Genomic DNA, 14,954 nt, shown 5'->3' with positions numbered 1-14,954 from the left:
CATTGTATGTATATACCACATTTTCTTTATCCATTCATCTGTTATGGACCTTTAGGCTGTTTCCGTGTTTTGGCTGTTAGGACTAATATTGCAATAAACGTGAAGATGTGGATGTCTCTTTGAGGCCTTGATTTCACTTCTTTTGGATATATACCCAGAAGTAAGAGTGTTAAATCACATTGTACTTTCATCTTTAATTTTTTGAGGAACCTCCATACTGTTTTCCAAAGTGTCTTCACCCATTTGGTATTGCCAGGGGTCTCAATTTCTCCACATCCTCACCAACACTTGTTATCTTTTCTTTGTTTGTTTTTGGTAATAGCCACTCTAACAGGTATGAGGTGATGCCTCATTGTGGTTTTGATTTGAATTTTCTTGATGATTTGTGATACTGAAATCTTTTCATATACCTGTTGGCCATTTGTATGCTTTTTGGAGAAATGTCTATTCAAGTCTTTTGTCCACTTTATAATTAAGTTATTTGGTTTTTTCACTATTGAGTTGTAGGAGTTCCTTATATATTTGGATATATTGTCAGATATATGGTGTGAAAATATTTTTTCCCATATTATAGGTTGCCTTTTCATTTTGTTGGTTCTTTCCGTTTCTGTGCAGAAGCTTTCTAGTTTTACATAGTCCCATTTGTCTATTTTTGGTTTTGTTGCCTGCGCATGTGGTGTCATATCCAAGAAATTATTGCCAAGACCAATGGTATGAAGATTTTTGTCTATGTTTCCTTCTAACAGTGTTAAAGTTTCATGTCTTACATTTAATTCTTTAATCCATTTTGGCTTGATTTTTTTGTACGATGTAAAATAAGGGGCTAATTTTATTCTTTTACATGTGACTGTCCAGTTTTTCCATCACCATTTGCTGAAGAGACTATTCTTTCCTCATTGTGTAGTCTTGACACACTTGTTGAAGATCATTTGATGTTTATGTATGGGTTTATTTCTCAGCTTTCCATTTTGCTCTATTGGTCAATTTCTGTCTTTATGCCAATGTCATATTGTTGTGATTGCTGTAGCTTTGTAGTATGTTTGGAAATCAGAAAGTGTGAGGAGGCTCCATCTTTATCTTCCTTCTCAAAATTCTTTTGACCATTCAGGATCTTTTGTCGTTCCATATGAATTTTAGGATTATTTTTTCTAATTTTGTAAATAATGTCATTCAGATTTTGATAGAGATTGCATTCAATCTGTAGTTTGCATTAAGTAGTATGAACATTTTAATTATATTAAGTTTTCCATGAACACAAGATGTCTTTCTATTTATTTATGTTTCCTTTATTCTTTCACAAATTTTCTGTACTTTTCAGTGTACAAGACTTTTACTTCCTGGGTTAAATTTATTCCTAAGTATTTTATTCTTTTAATATTACTGTAAATGAGATGGTTTTCTTAATTTTCTTTTTGGATAGTTTGCTGTTAGTGTATAGAAATACAACGGATTTTTGTATGTTGATTTTAGTGCCCTGCAACTTTGCTGAATTTGCTTATTTGTTTTAACAGTTTATGTGTGTGTGTGTATGTGTGTGTGGATTATTTAGGTTTTCTATATTTAAGAGCGTGTCATCTGTGAACTGAGATAATTTTACTTCTTCCTTTTTGATTGGGCGCCTTTTATTGCTTTTTCTCACCTAATTGTTTTGGCTTGTGCTTCCAGAACTGTGTTGAATATAAGTGATGAGAGTGGTCATTTTTGTCTTGTTCTTGATGTTAGAGAAAAAGCTTTCCATTTTTCACTGTTGAGTATGATGTTAGCAGTGGATTTTTCATACATGGCCTTAAGTATGTTGAGGTAATTTCTTTCTAATACTTTTGTTTACTGAGTGTTTTTATCATGACAGTGTGTTGAATTTTGTCAGACGCTTCTTCTGCATCTTATTGAGATGATCGTGAGACTTTTTTCTTTCATTCATTTGATGTGTTGTATCACATTAAATGATTTGCTCTTTTGAAATACCCTTGCATCTCAGTGATAAATCCCACTTGGTCACAACATATGATCCTTTTAATGTGCTGTAGAATTTGGTTTGATGATGTTTTGTTGAGGATTTTTGCATCTTTGTTCATTTAGAATATGGGCCCATAGTTTTCTTTTCTTGTAGTGTCTTTTTCTGACTTTAGTGTCACAGTAAGACTGTCTTCATGAAAGGAGTTTGGGAGTACTTCCTCTTCTTCAATTTTTTGGAAGAGTTTGAGAAGAATTGGTGTTAATTCTTCTTTAAAGGTTGGTAGAGGTCAATAGTGATGTCCTCTGGTCCTGGGCTTTTTTTGTTGGAATGTTTTTGATTACTTATTCAAACTTTATATTAGTTATAGATCTGGTCAGATTTTCTATTTCTTCACGATTTAGTGTTGGTATATTGCATGTTTCAAGGAATGTATCCCTCTATTTCTGTGGCATCATTTGTAATATCTCTTCTTTAATTTCTGATTTTATTTGTCTTCTTTCTTTTTTCATATTTTGCCTAGCTAAGGTTTATCAATTTTATTTATCTTTTCAAATATCCACCTCTTAATTTCATTGATTTTTTCCTATTATTATTATTTTTTTTGAGGAAGATTAGCCCTGAGTTAACACTTGCTGTCAATCCTCCTCTTTTTGCTAAGGAAGACTGGCCCTGAGCTAACATCCGTGCCCATCTTCCTCTATTTTATATGTGGGATGCCTACTACAGCATGGTTTGCCGAGCGGTGCCAGTCCACACCCGGGATCCAAACGGGTGAACTCCAGGCTGCCGAAGTGGAATGTGCACACTTAACCACTGCACCACCGGGCCAGCCCCCTATTTTGTTTTGTTTATTTCTCCTCTAATCTTTATTTCCTTCCACATGCTAACTTTGGATTTAGTTTCTTCTTATTTTTTTGGTTCCTTGAGGTGTAAACTCAGATTGCTTGAGATCTTTCTTCTTTATAAATGTAGGCATTTATTGCTATAATCTTCCCTCTTAATATACGACTGCTTTTGCTGCATCCCATAAGTTTTAGTATGTCATGTTTTGGTTTTCATTTGTCTCAACATATTTTCTAATTTCCATTTGAAATTCTACTTTTAATCATAGGTTGTTCAAGAATGTTTTGTTTAATTTCCACATATTCATGAAATTTTCTAGGTTTCCTATTGTTAATGATTTCTAGTTTCGTTCTACTGTGGTCTGAGAAGATACTTAGTATGATTTCAGCCTTTTTAAATTTGTTAAGACTTACTTTGTGACCTAACGTATGAGAATGTATTATATCCTAACATTCTGAAGAATGCTCCATGTGCATGTGAGAAGAACGTGTTTTCTCTTGCTAGTGGGTGAAATGTTCTGCACATATCTGTTAGGTCCATTTGGTCTATAGTGTTTTTCAAATCCACTGTTTCCCTATTAATTTTCTGTCTGGATGTTCTCTCCATTATTGAATGTGGAGTATTGAGTCTCCTACTATTATTGTATTGCTATCAATTTCTCCCTTCAGTTCTGTCAATGTTTGCTTTATATATTTAGGTGCTCTGATATTGGGGTAAACAATTGTTATATTTTCCTGATGAATTGGCCCTTTGGCATTATATATTTATCTTCTTTGTCTCTTACATCAATTTTTTGACTTAAAGTCTATTTTGTTTGGTATAAGTATAGCCACCAGTGTTCTTTTTTTGTTATCATCTGCCTGGAGTACCTATTTCCATCCTTTCACTTTCAGCCTATATGTGTCCTTAAATGTAAAGTGATTAGACATCATATAATTGGATCTTCATTTTTTGGTCCATTCAGCCAATCTGTATCCTTTGATAGAGCAGTTCAATTCATTTACATTTAGAATAATTATTGATATGTAAGGACTTACTATTGCCATTTTGTTAATTGTTTTCTGTCTTATAGTTATTTTGCCCCTTTTTCTCTCTTGCTGTCTTCCTTTGTGATTCACTGATTTTTTGTAGTGATACGCTTTGATTCTCTTCTCTTTTCTTTTGCATATCTTCTATAGGTATTTTCTTTGTGGTTACCATGATGCTTATAGCAACATCTTATAGAGTTATAAAACTCTGTTTTAAGCTGATTACAACTTAACTTCAATTACATACAAAAACACTACATTTTTACTTCTCCCCTTTACAAACAATTTTATTACTGATGTCAAAATTTACATCTTTTATGTTGTATATTCATTAACGTATTTTAGGGGTTATAGTTATTTTTAATACTTTTGTACTACAATCAAACTACTATTACATTATTACCATAGTCTGTATATATTTACTTTTACCAGAGAGTTTTATACTTTTGTGTCACGGTTTAGTTTAATTGCTGTTAGTCCCACAAGTCCCTTAGGCTTTATTAACTCTTTTTCAATCATTTTTCTTTTTACTCCTCTGACTGGATAACACGTGACTTGTCTTTGTGTTCGCTCATTCTTTCTTCTACTTGAGTACATCTGATGTTGAACTCCTCTAGTGAATTTTTCAGTTCAGATGTTGTATTTTCAGCTCTAGAATTTCTGTTTAGTTCTTTTTTTATAGTTTCTGTTTCTTTGTTGATTTTTTTCATTCTTTTCATGTATTGTTTTCCTGATTTTTAGTTGTCTGTGTTCTTGTAACTCACTGAACTTCTTTAAGATGGTTATTTTGAATTCTCTTATTTAATTCATACAGCTCTATTTCTTTAGGATGAGATTTATTTTGATTTCCTAATTTGGTCATATTACCCTGATTCTTTGTATTGCTTGTAGATTTGCACTGGTGTCTGTGCATTTGAAAATACACCTCTGCCAGTCTTTACAGACTGGCTTTGACAAGGAATGACCTTTACCAATCAACATGGCTACAGTTTCAGGGAGCCTCTCAAACCTCTCCTATGGATTTGTCTTCTCTGAATTTGTGCATGTATATTACTGATTAGATGTATTTACTTATTTTTTCATGAGCCTACAGTCACTTGCACTCTCTGGGTTTTGACTGTTTTACCACAGGCTTAGATGTTGGAGATGCTTCGTTCCTTTCCCTCCCTCTTGCGAGAGCAGCCTCAGGTTCTGCACCTTCTCCAAGTCTTACAGAGCTGTGCCAGCTTCAGCAAGCTGACTTCTGCTCTCTTTTGTTCTTAGCTGCCCCTAGGCATCCAAACTATGCCAGTTCTGTCAGCATTCTGGGTGAAGCAAAACAGAAATTTGTCTGTCAGGCAGTACACCAAAAGCCCTGGGACAATGGAGTGAGGCTGCACTCTCTCTTTCCCCTCAAGGGAGAAGTCACAGGCAGAGGTGATTTCTTTAGGCATTGAGTTGTGCCAGCTTAGGGTAGGGACTGATGTAGGTAAAGTGAAATTGCTCTTTTTACTTCTTTCAATGTAACTGTTCACAGTCAGTTTTGTGCTCCTCTGGGGAACTGCAATGTCTTAATTTGAATCTGAATTTCTCCTAAAGCTATTTGATTTGTATATTGTATTTTGTACATCGTTTTGAAATCAGTGCTTCTGTGGGGGAAAGAGGTCTAAGAGTTCTTATTTCACCATCTTTTTGCCAGTACTCTTTGCCTAAAAATTGCATTTCAGTTATTTGTTATCTTAATTTTTCATATTTAGTGCAGTCTATGAAAACAATCTTAAGAGAAAAGATGGCAAATAACTTGCATCCCATTTACCATTCTAGTCAGTCCCAGTTGCCTAGTGCAGCAGGAAGAGAAAGATCATAGTGAATTAGCAACATCTGCCATGGTCACAGGATGGGGACATAGTGGCAGGTATGTCTGGGAGTTGCTATTTCTCTGAAGAAATGCTACCTATGAATGTGTTTGGCTGAAACAACAATGATGATTACAACAATAATATTATGATAGTGGCATCTAGCTGATATTGAAAGCTTTCTGTGCTGATAAACACTGCAATAAGGATTAAGCTAAATACTTTACATGTGCTGTCTGCCACCTTTACTTCTCACTATAAGTTGGTAATTATTACACTCATTACCCTTGAGATATCTGAAGTTTAAAGAGGTTGGGTAATTACCAAAGTCACAAACCTAGCAAGATTAAATCTAGGTCTGTTTTTTAACATGTACCATATCACCTGCCAAACAACACCATACACCTAAATGGTGTTTTACAGTTTCCAAAGTACTTTCCCATAACCTATCTCATTTGTCATGTGAGAAACTCATCATAACAGGGTTGTGGTTGACAGGATAGATGATACCACTCATCTGACTTGTCAAAGGAGATCAAAGGCTTTCCTCCAATTGATATGCATGCTGCCTGAGCTAGAAGCAACCTGATATAATGGAAAGACTCCTAAGTCAGACGTGTTATTAACCTACTCATTCATTCATCTTACATTCACATATACATTAAATGTGTTCTGTGTCACAGGCACTGAGCTTTAATTCTCCTTTTGCCTCTCTTTATCTTTAGGATGTTGGGTAGTTTACTGCCTCACGATTTTATAATATAGGAGCAAGCGATACCTACTCAAACAGATCCAGATGCAAATCCTAGCTAACACATTATTTGCCTATTAGAAAAATCTCTCGTTTACACAGTTATCATTATTCTTCTAAATAATCTTTTAATTTTAAAATTGTGGACTATAAAAACTCACACTATTTAGTTCTCATTATTTGCCAGATAATAATCTAAGCACTTTAGAAACAAGAATAGATGTAATCCCCATAATAACTCTATAATGTAGTTACTATTATCATTTGTAGTTTTTTCTTTCTACAGTTTTACAAATGAAACACAGAGAAGCTAAGTGACTTTCCCAAGATTACACACCCTAAAAGTGGTAGAGTTTGGGTTCTAACCCCAAGACTCCATTTCCAAAGCAAGTTTACATCCACGATTTATGATGTATCATAAAGTTGTTCTGAGGGTCATATTAAACTGGATGATCATGCAACATATCTAACAAAGACACAATACAGAAGTGTCACTTAACAACAGGGATACATTCTTAGAATGTATCGTTAGGTAATTTCATTGTTATGCAAACATTATGGAGTGTACTTACCCAACCTGGATGGTATAGCCTACTACATACCTAGGTGATATAGTATAGCCTATTGCTCTTAGACTACAAACCTGTACAGCATGTTACTGTACTGAATACTGTACATGATTGTAACACCATGGTAAGTATGTATATAAACATATCTCAACATAGACAAGGCAAGGTAAAAATATGGTATAAAAGATCAAAAAATGGCATACGTGTATAGGGCATGTACCATGAATGGAGCTTGCAGGACAGGAAGTTGCTCTGGGTGAGTCATTGAGTGAGTGGTGAGCGAATGTGAAGGCCTCGGACATTACTGCACTACTGTAGACTTTATCAACACTGTACACTTAGGCTACACTAAATTTACTTAAAAAAAATTCTCTCTTCAATAATAAATTAACCTTAGCTTATTGTAACTTTTTTTTACTTTGTTAACCTATTTTTTTAACTTTTTGACTCAATTACACTTAGCTTAAAACACAAATACATTTTATAGCTGTGCAAAAATATTTTATTTTTTTATATCTTTATTCTATAAACTTTTTCTACTTTTAAAATTATTTTATTTTTTACTTTTTAGTTAAAAACTAAAACACAAACACACACATTAGCCTAGGCCTACATAGGTAAGGATCATTGATATCACTGTCTTCCAGTCCTACATCTTGTCCCACTGGAGGGTCTTCAGGGGCAACAACACACATGGAGCTGTCATCTCCTATGATAACAATGCCTTCTTCTGGAACACCTCCTGAAGGACCTGCTTGAGGCTCTTCTTTAGGAAGTGTCACTCTCTTCAGAAATATATCTATGGCGGTTTGCTTGGTTTGTTTCTTTTTTTCATCATAGATTTTCTTATAAGCAGATAATGTACCATGAACATTCCTTTCTGTTAATGAAAACCTTTCAGTGTTGGGGTCCATGTTTTCAAACTTTTAAAGGAGCTCGTTGAGGTCTGCAAAACCTTCTGAGAAACACAACTGGGAATTTTCTTGAGGGCTCTCCTTTTTCTTCTCCGACAGTTTCCTTTTCTCTTGTCTTTTCTTCAGCTATGTGTTTCTGTTCCAGTTCCAACAACTCCTCATTAGTCGATTCCTCAGGAACCACATCTAGGATTTTCTCAATGTCCTCTTCATCCATAACAAGGTTAAAGATATTTGCCATCTCAATCACAGCGTTGTTGATTTTTTGCAACATCATTATCCTTGGAAAATCCTTTGCAGTTACGGATGAACCTCTTGAGTGTCTTCCAGATGCCATTCATACACACTTTGATGACATTACTCCAAGCCCAAGCAATATTCTTTATGCAGTCATAGATGCTGTAATTTTTCAGAATTGCATCAATGTCTTCTCAGTTGCTTCAATAGCCTGGGCAAAAGTCCTCTATGGGCAGTAGGCCTTAAAAGCTGCTATAATTCTTTGATCCATTGGTTGGATCAGAGAGGTAGTGTTTGGAGGGAGAAACACTGCTTCAACATTGGGATGAAGATCACCAATAAAAAAAGGATGTCTAGGATAGTTATCAACAACAAGCAAAATCTTGAAAACTATATTATTCTCTAAACAGTACTTCTCCATTTTGCTAGCATAGCAATCCAGGAGGGCAACTTGGAAGAGGAGCTGGGTCATCCATGACTTCTTATTACTCCCATAGTACACTGGTAGTGTGTGCTTATTGATATGCTTGAAGGCCCTGGGATTCTCACTGATCACAGAGGGTTTCAATTTGTACCCTGCAACATTGACCCCCCAGCAAAACTATTATCCTGTCCTTAAAAGTCATGAAATCTGACATTGACTTGTCCTTCTTCTGGAAGAAAGTCCTTTCAGGAGTCTATTTCCAGAATAGGGAGGTTTCATCCATATTGAATATTTGCTCTGGCAAATAATTTTCCTTCACAATCAGCTCTCGAGTTTCCAAAAATTCTTCAGCTGCCTTCACATCAGCACTTACAGACTCACCATTCACTTTCACAATGTGTAGTGAATAATGATTCTTGAATCTTTTAAACCAGCCACAGTTAGCAGTAAATTCAACATCATAGTGATGTCCAGCCTTTTCTTCTAACATTTTCAACAAACTTTTTACTTTGGACATGATCTTCATGGTGCTGAGACAGATATGCTTCTGTGCCTGGTCTGTAATCCAGGTCATTAGAAGTTTCACCATATCTGATATAGGCCCTTCTCAAATTTTTGTTAGTCTCATTGCCTTCAATGAAGCAGATATTTTAACAGATTCTATTGCTTTGTTCTTCTTCTTCAAGATTGTAGCTATGGTGGAATGTGATATGCCTGACTGGCGAGCAATAAGCATCATTGATTTTCCACCTTCATAGCCCTTAATCACTTTTAATTTTATTTCCAGATCAGTCACTTAACATGGCCTCTTACTAGCAACATTGGCAGTGGATCTGTATGCTTAGGGGCCACGATGAACAAAACAACTCGAGATTGAATCAAACACAAGAGAAAATGATGCAATCAAGAGACGTGGTAAATATGAGATGTATGAGGCTGCTAATGGTGTAACAGGGCATACTGTTTTACAGTAAACTATTTTTTATGAGAGTACACTCTACATTAATGATAAAAAGTATAGTATAGTATATACATAAATCAGTAACATAGTCGTTTATTATTGTCAATATTATGTACTATACATAATTGTATGTGCTGTACTTTTATATGACTGGCAGAGCAGTAGGTTTGTCTATACCAGAATCACCACAAGTACGTGAGTGAGTTAATGTGTTGCACTATAAGAATACGACAACTACATTGTCACCAGGTGATAGAAATTTTTCAGCTCCATTATAATCTTGTGGGACCACTGTTGTACATGTTGTCCATCATTGACCAAAACATCATTCAGTGCATGATTGTATATATTCAATAAATATTAATATCATTTTCTTGTGAGCCTAGGTTTTATACTACAAAGCTGAGCTACTTTCACTATGCTATTCTGTCTCTCTAAATAGTGACAGAAAGGAATGCTGTGTCAGAGGGATTCTAAACAAAGGATCATGTAATTTATATCACAAAACTAGTCAAGGAGAGAATGGCTTCATGTAAGAAAACAATTCCCCGTAGCCTTTTTTTCCATTTCCAGTCTGCATTTTCATAACGTCAGGTCATTGAGTATGATTTCAGTGACTTGTGTTCATACACAATTTCAAACCTAGATAGTTAATGAAACAATAAATTATTTAGCTGGAAAGAAAAAACAATATACATTTTCGTTCTACATTGAAGCATCTTAGAAATTAGGAAAACTCTGATATAAAAATTTAACTCTTTTCCTTCCAGGTAATTGACCATTTATTCAGAATGTTTTTGAATTCAAGATGTACACAAAAATGTGTATGCATGCTACTATAGTCCTCATTCTTTGGTGATTGGGCTAATTCACACCTCATTACTGATTGATTGATTGATCAAAGAATATATTTATTCACTGTATACTTCTTTCACTACTGCTTGCCAAAGATCTATTTCCTTAAGAAATGAGAAGCTGCCAATCGTAACATACTTTCAAGAGCTCTAGAATATTCTCAAACTGTTCCAGGATATAAACCACACTTAGTAATCCAGTAATGAGACCAAATCGCTTCAGTAAGTCAACAAGAAGCAATACTTCTTTTTCAATTGTGTTCTTTAAGTGTGTAGCAAGTTAAAAGATATCATGTTATTCATGAAAATGGAATCAGAGACTGCTTAATTGTCTAAAATATATTTTGCAAGAAGCATAATGTTTCATTTCTTTGATTTTCTCTACCAAAAAATAAATTAGAAATTCTGTTCTTCTCCATATAAGCTAAAAGCTCCCCCTACTGTTGAAGAAGCTATTGAGAAAATATCCTTCAATTTTAGCCTCTTGATCAAATCAAATAAGCAATGCTTTGTTCTACCAATAGGACTAGAACAGAAGGGAAAATAGAGTAGGGTGTCCTACCTGCCAAGTCACTCACGGATCATGTGGATTGGATATGAGAAGGACACTCTAACATTGTGTTTCTTCAGTCATCCCCATTTCACACACATTTTGAATAGTGAGGACATTTCACCATGTTAAAAGGATCCCAGGTTTTAAAGCTGCTTCTTTTTTATAACATATCTCTCCAGTTAAAGTCAGTTCCTCTGATGCTCAACACGAGAATTAAATGATTTGTTCTAAATACATAACAGAGGAAAAAAAGCATATTTTGGACTTAGCAAAAGTATGTCTAAATATTATATAAAACTTACAGGTCTGGTTTTGAGTACCTGAGGACAAACGGCATTAGTAGAAAACAGCAGTACCATTTAAGAAGGATTTATAGGACTGCCTTGTTTCTTAGGCTGGTTTCCTCCAGAAGCAGGTACTGAGACAACGATTTGAGTACAAGTAATTTATTTGAGAACAATCCAGGAAGAAATAGAAGAAAGTGCAAAATTAGATAGGATAGGAAGAAAGTCAGTGAAGTGTGCCTTATGACACAGGCTATTGCTGTTGGTGAATGAGTCTTGGTCATGTTAGCAAAATCAGAGAGAGGTAACACATACCTCAGAGTTACCCTCTTGGGAGCAAGGAAGCCAACTCTCCCTCTGCCATTGATTGATGACTTTTGCATGACTCAGGCCTTTAATTTATGACACTCCGCGCTTGCCTGGAGCAGGTGATGCACTTGAACATGTTCAGAAATAAAGCCTTTGGAGAGCCACAGGTGTCTGCATAAGTGGCATTGTGGTACACGGACTTGAATTTGACAGGGATGCAGTCTCAACAGTGTCAGCTCCCCCTGGTTAAAAAGACACATAACAGAGCCAGCCTTGATGGTCTAGTGGTTAATGTGTGGCATTCTCACTGCTTTGGTGGCCTGGGTTCATTTCCCAGTCACAGAACCACACCACTCATCTGTTAGTTGCTATATTGTGGCAGTGGCTCACATAGAAGAATGAGAAGGACTTACAACTAAAATATACAACTATGCTCTGGGGCTTTGAGGAGGAAAAAAAAGAAGAAGAATGGCAACAGATGTTAGCTCCGGGAGAATCTTTCCCAGCTAAATAAATAAATACCAAAAAAAGGACACATAACGGATTATTGAACTACCCTTTTACTCTTTCTGCACAAAATCAGACTTATCATGAAAACTTGAGAATTTCATTTTTTCAGCTTTTAACAGTTTGTTCACCTGAACTTGGGGGTTCTCAGCCCATTCTCACATGGGCAGTGGGGTTTCTCCAGAAGCTTTGTAGATTATGCATTGGGACACATAAGAGCTCAGTATAGCAGAGAAGAGACATCATGAATACTACATAGAGACACCAGTAGGCTCTTTTGTTCTTCTCCTGCTGTTGTCTTGTTTTCTTGCATCTGGGAGGTAATTATGGCCATTGCTAAACTGAAGAGATCAAGCCTGTGGACCTTTTAGCTATACAAACAACTCCAACAAAGCAAAAATTTCCGCTTGAACTTGTCTGTAGACTCAAACAATGTATCACTCTAATTGAAGTTGAAAGGCAGAAATTAACCCCTGTAAACCAGGCATACCTGCTTCTCAGTGACTTCCCAAAACCCTTCAAGGAGAGTGTGATATTGAATGTAAGAAGGGTTACTGTCATTGTCCATGACGAATTTTAATCAGGTCATCTCTCCCTTATCCCAGTTTCAATCTTCACTAAGGCTTTATTTAATATCTAGTAGGAAGCTTTCTATTAACAGCATCTGCTAGGGAACAAATACTTCAGTCAAACTGGTGACAGCAAGTTATTTTAAACTCTGCCTTGTACCATAATAGGCTATTTTAAATAGGATAAATAGTATAATTTTGTGTAGAACTTAAAAATTGGAAATTATTGTATATGTTATATATATTTGACAATATATGGGAACTTCAAATATTATTTATGCATCCTTAAAGAAAATATTCTAATCCTATAAATAAGACACACTCAAATGAATAGGTTGACTCAGGAATATAAAACAAGAAACTTTTTCTAGTTGAATATTTTATTCAAATAAGACGAATTCAAACAATAGTGAAAATTATGCTGTTTTTTGAAGAAAAAATGATATAAATATAGATATAGATTTGAATAGATCTATTAAATGATAAGTGTATACATTTTAAATAATTCTAAATCAAAGTGATTGTTGCAATTAAAATATTCCATTAATCTTCTGGGAATATGTGTTTTTATAGCACTATTTTTAAATTATTTCTACATTTTGAGCTTTAATGAGACTGAAATGAGTTTAGTTCTCCAGCTTAAAAATAGTATGTTTAAAGGGATTAATTTAATTATATAGACACTAGATATAAAAAATAAAATGATTCTTTCATTATAATGATTCAGCTCCCAATTGCAATCCCAGTGTGTGGGAGGCGGGTGGGGGCAGGGAGGAGATATTCGCCACATCACCAAGCAATTCTTTGACATAGATGTTCTACAATTCTACTCAAGTCTGACACTATCATCTACCTGAAGATAGCATCAAATTCCACAGGTTAAGGGTTCAGTCCCACAAGAATGCCACCCAACCTCACACCAACATCAGATGCCAATTGTAAGTCCAGGTTATTACCTGTCCTTCTGACCAGTGGTGTATAGACTGGAGGTTCCAATGACCCCTCCTTGGTTTGGTTAATTTGCTAGAGAGGCTCATATAACTGAAGGAAACATTTTACTTACTAGATCTCTGGTTTGTTATAAGAAGATGGTAACTCAGGAAGAGCCAGAAGGAAGAGGTACTTAGGGCAGGACATGGGGAGAGGTTGCAGAGCTTCATTGCTCTTCTACATGTGCTCAAGAACCTGGAAGCTCTCCAAGCCCTGTCCTTGTGTTTTTATGGAAGCCTCATTACATAGGCATGATTGATTAAGCCATTGGCCACTAGTGATGGATTCAACCTGCAGCCCCTCTCCCCTCCTAGGAGGTCAGGAGGTTGGGACTGAAAGTTCCATGGTTGGTTCTCATGGCAATGAGTCCCATTCTTACCTGAGATGATATAATCTCCTTCTCTCTGAACTCCTGAGTAACATCAAAGTGCAAAACCCCTCTGATTCAGATTCTGTTCCTTGGAGAATTCAGTCTATGAAAAAGAGTGAGCATTTAAAAACTTTATGAGCAATAGTTTATAAATATTGCCAATATTTTTATTTGCACATGTGAATAATTATACTATCTTTTAATAAAGGGCAAAGGAAATAAAAAAGAAACAGTTTTTAGGGGGTGGAATAAAGAGAGAGATTAAATTTTCAATCACAACTCTATCATGTACTAACTGTGTAATATTGGAAAAATTAACCTTTTGAGTCATATATAAAATGACTCAAAACCTCTTGAGTTTGCTATATAAAATGGAATTCATAATCTAAATATTGCAGAGATAACTGGTTATCAAACACAAATTTGTGATTTCCCTTCTACAGTGTGTAGTTGTCAATGAGAATCAGCTGCCTACCAGGGCCAACAATTCTTAGACCTCACTGAATCCAGATATAGCCATGTGACTAATCTCTCTCCACTCAAAATGGAGAGAAATGGTGTATGTGACTTTCAGATCAAGGTTTGCTGGAGCAGGGCACCTGCACCATCCTACTAACTGGATGCTGTGCTTTTGGTGAATGGCAGAGCAATAACAAAGGAGCCTAGGTGTTTGAATCACCATGTGGTGCTAAGACTCACCAACCAAGAATACTTTCATAGAAAGATTATGTGAACTAGAAAATAATATGTCTGTGTAAAACTTCTGAAATTTGAGATTTCATTTATATATAGCTTCTAATATATGTTAATCTTAAAAGTTTTTCCTCTCAAGCAAATTGCATATTTTATTTTATTTTGTGAAATTCTGAAGAAGAAAGTTGGCTTGAAACCAAGCTATCATTACAAAACGACTTTGGTCAAGCTAAAATATATGCGGAAATGCCAGAATAGGACACCAGAAGTTTTCCTGGGATGGGTTGATGTGGTGGTGTATTATTA

This window comes from Equus przewalskii, chromosome 20, assembly GCF_037783145.1.
Source record: "Equus przewalskii isolate Varuska chromosome 20, EquPr2, whole genome shotgun sequence".
NCBI lineage: Eukaryota > Metazoa > Chordata > Mammalia > Perissodactyla > Equidae > Equus > Equus przewalskii.
Note: the sequence above shows the minus strand (reverse complement) of the source record.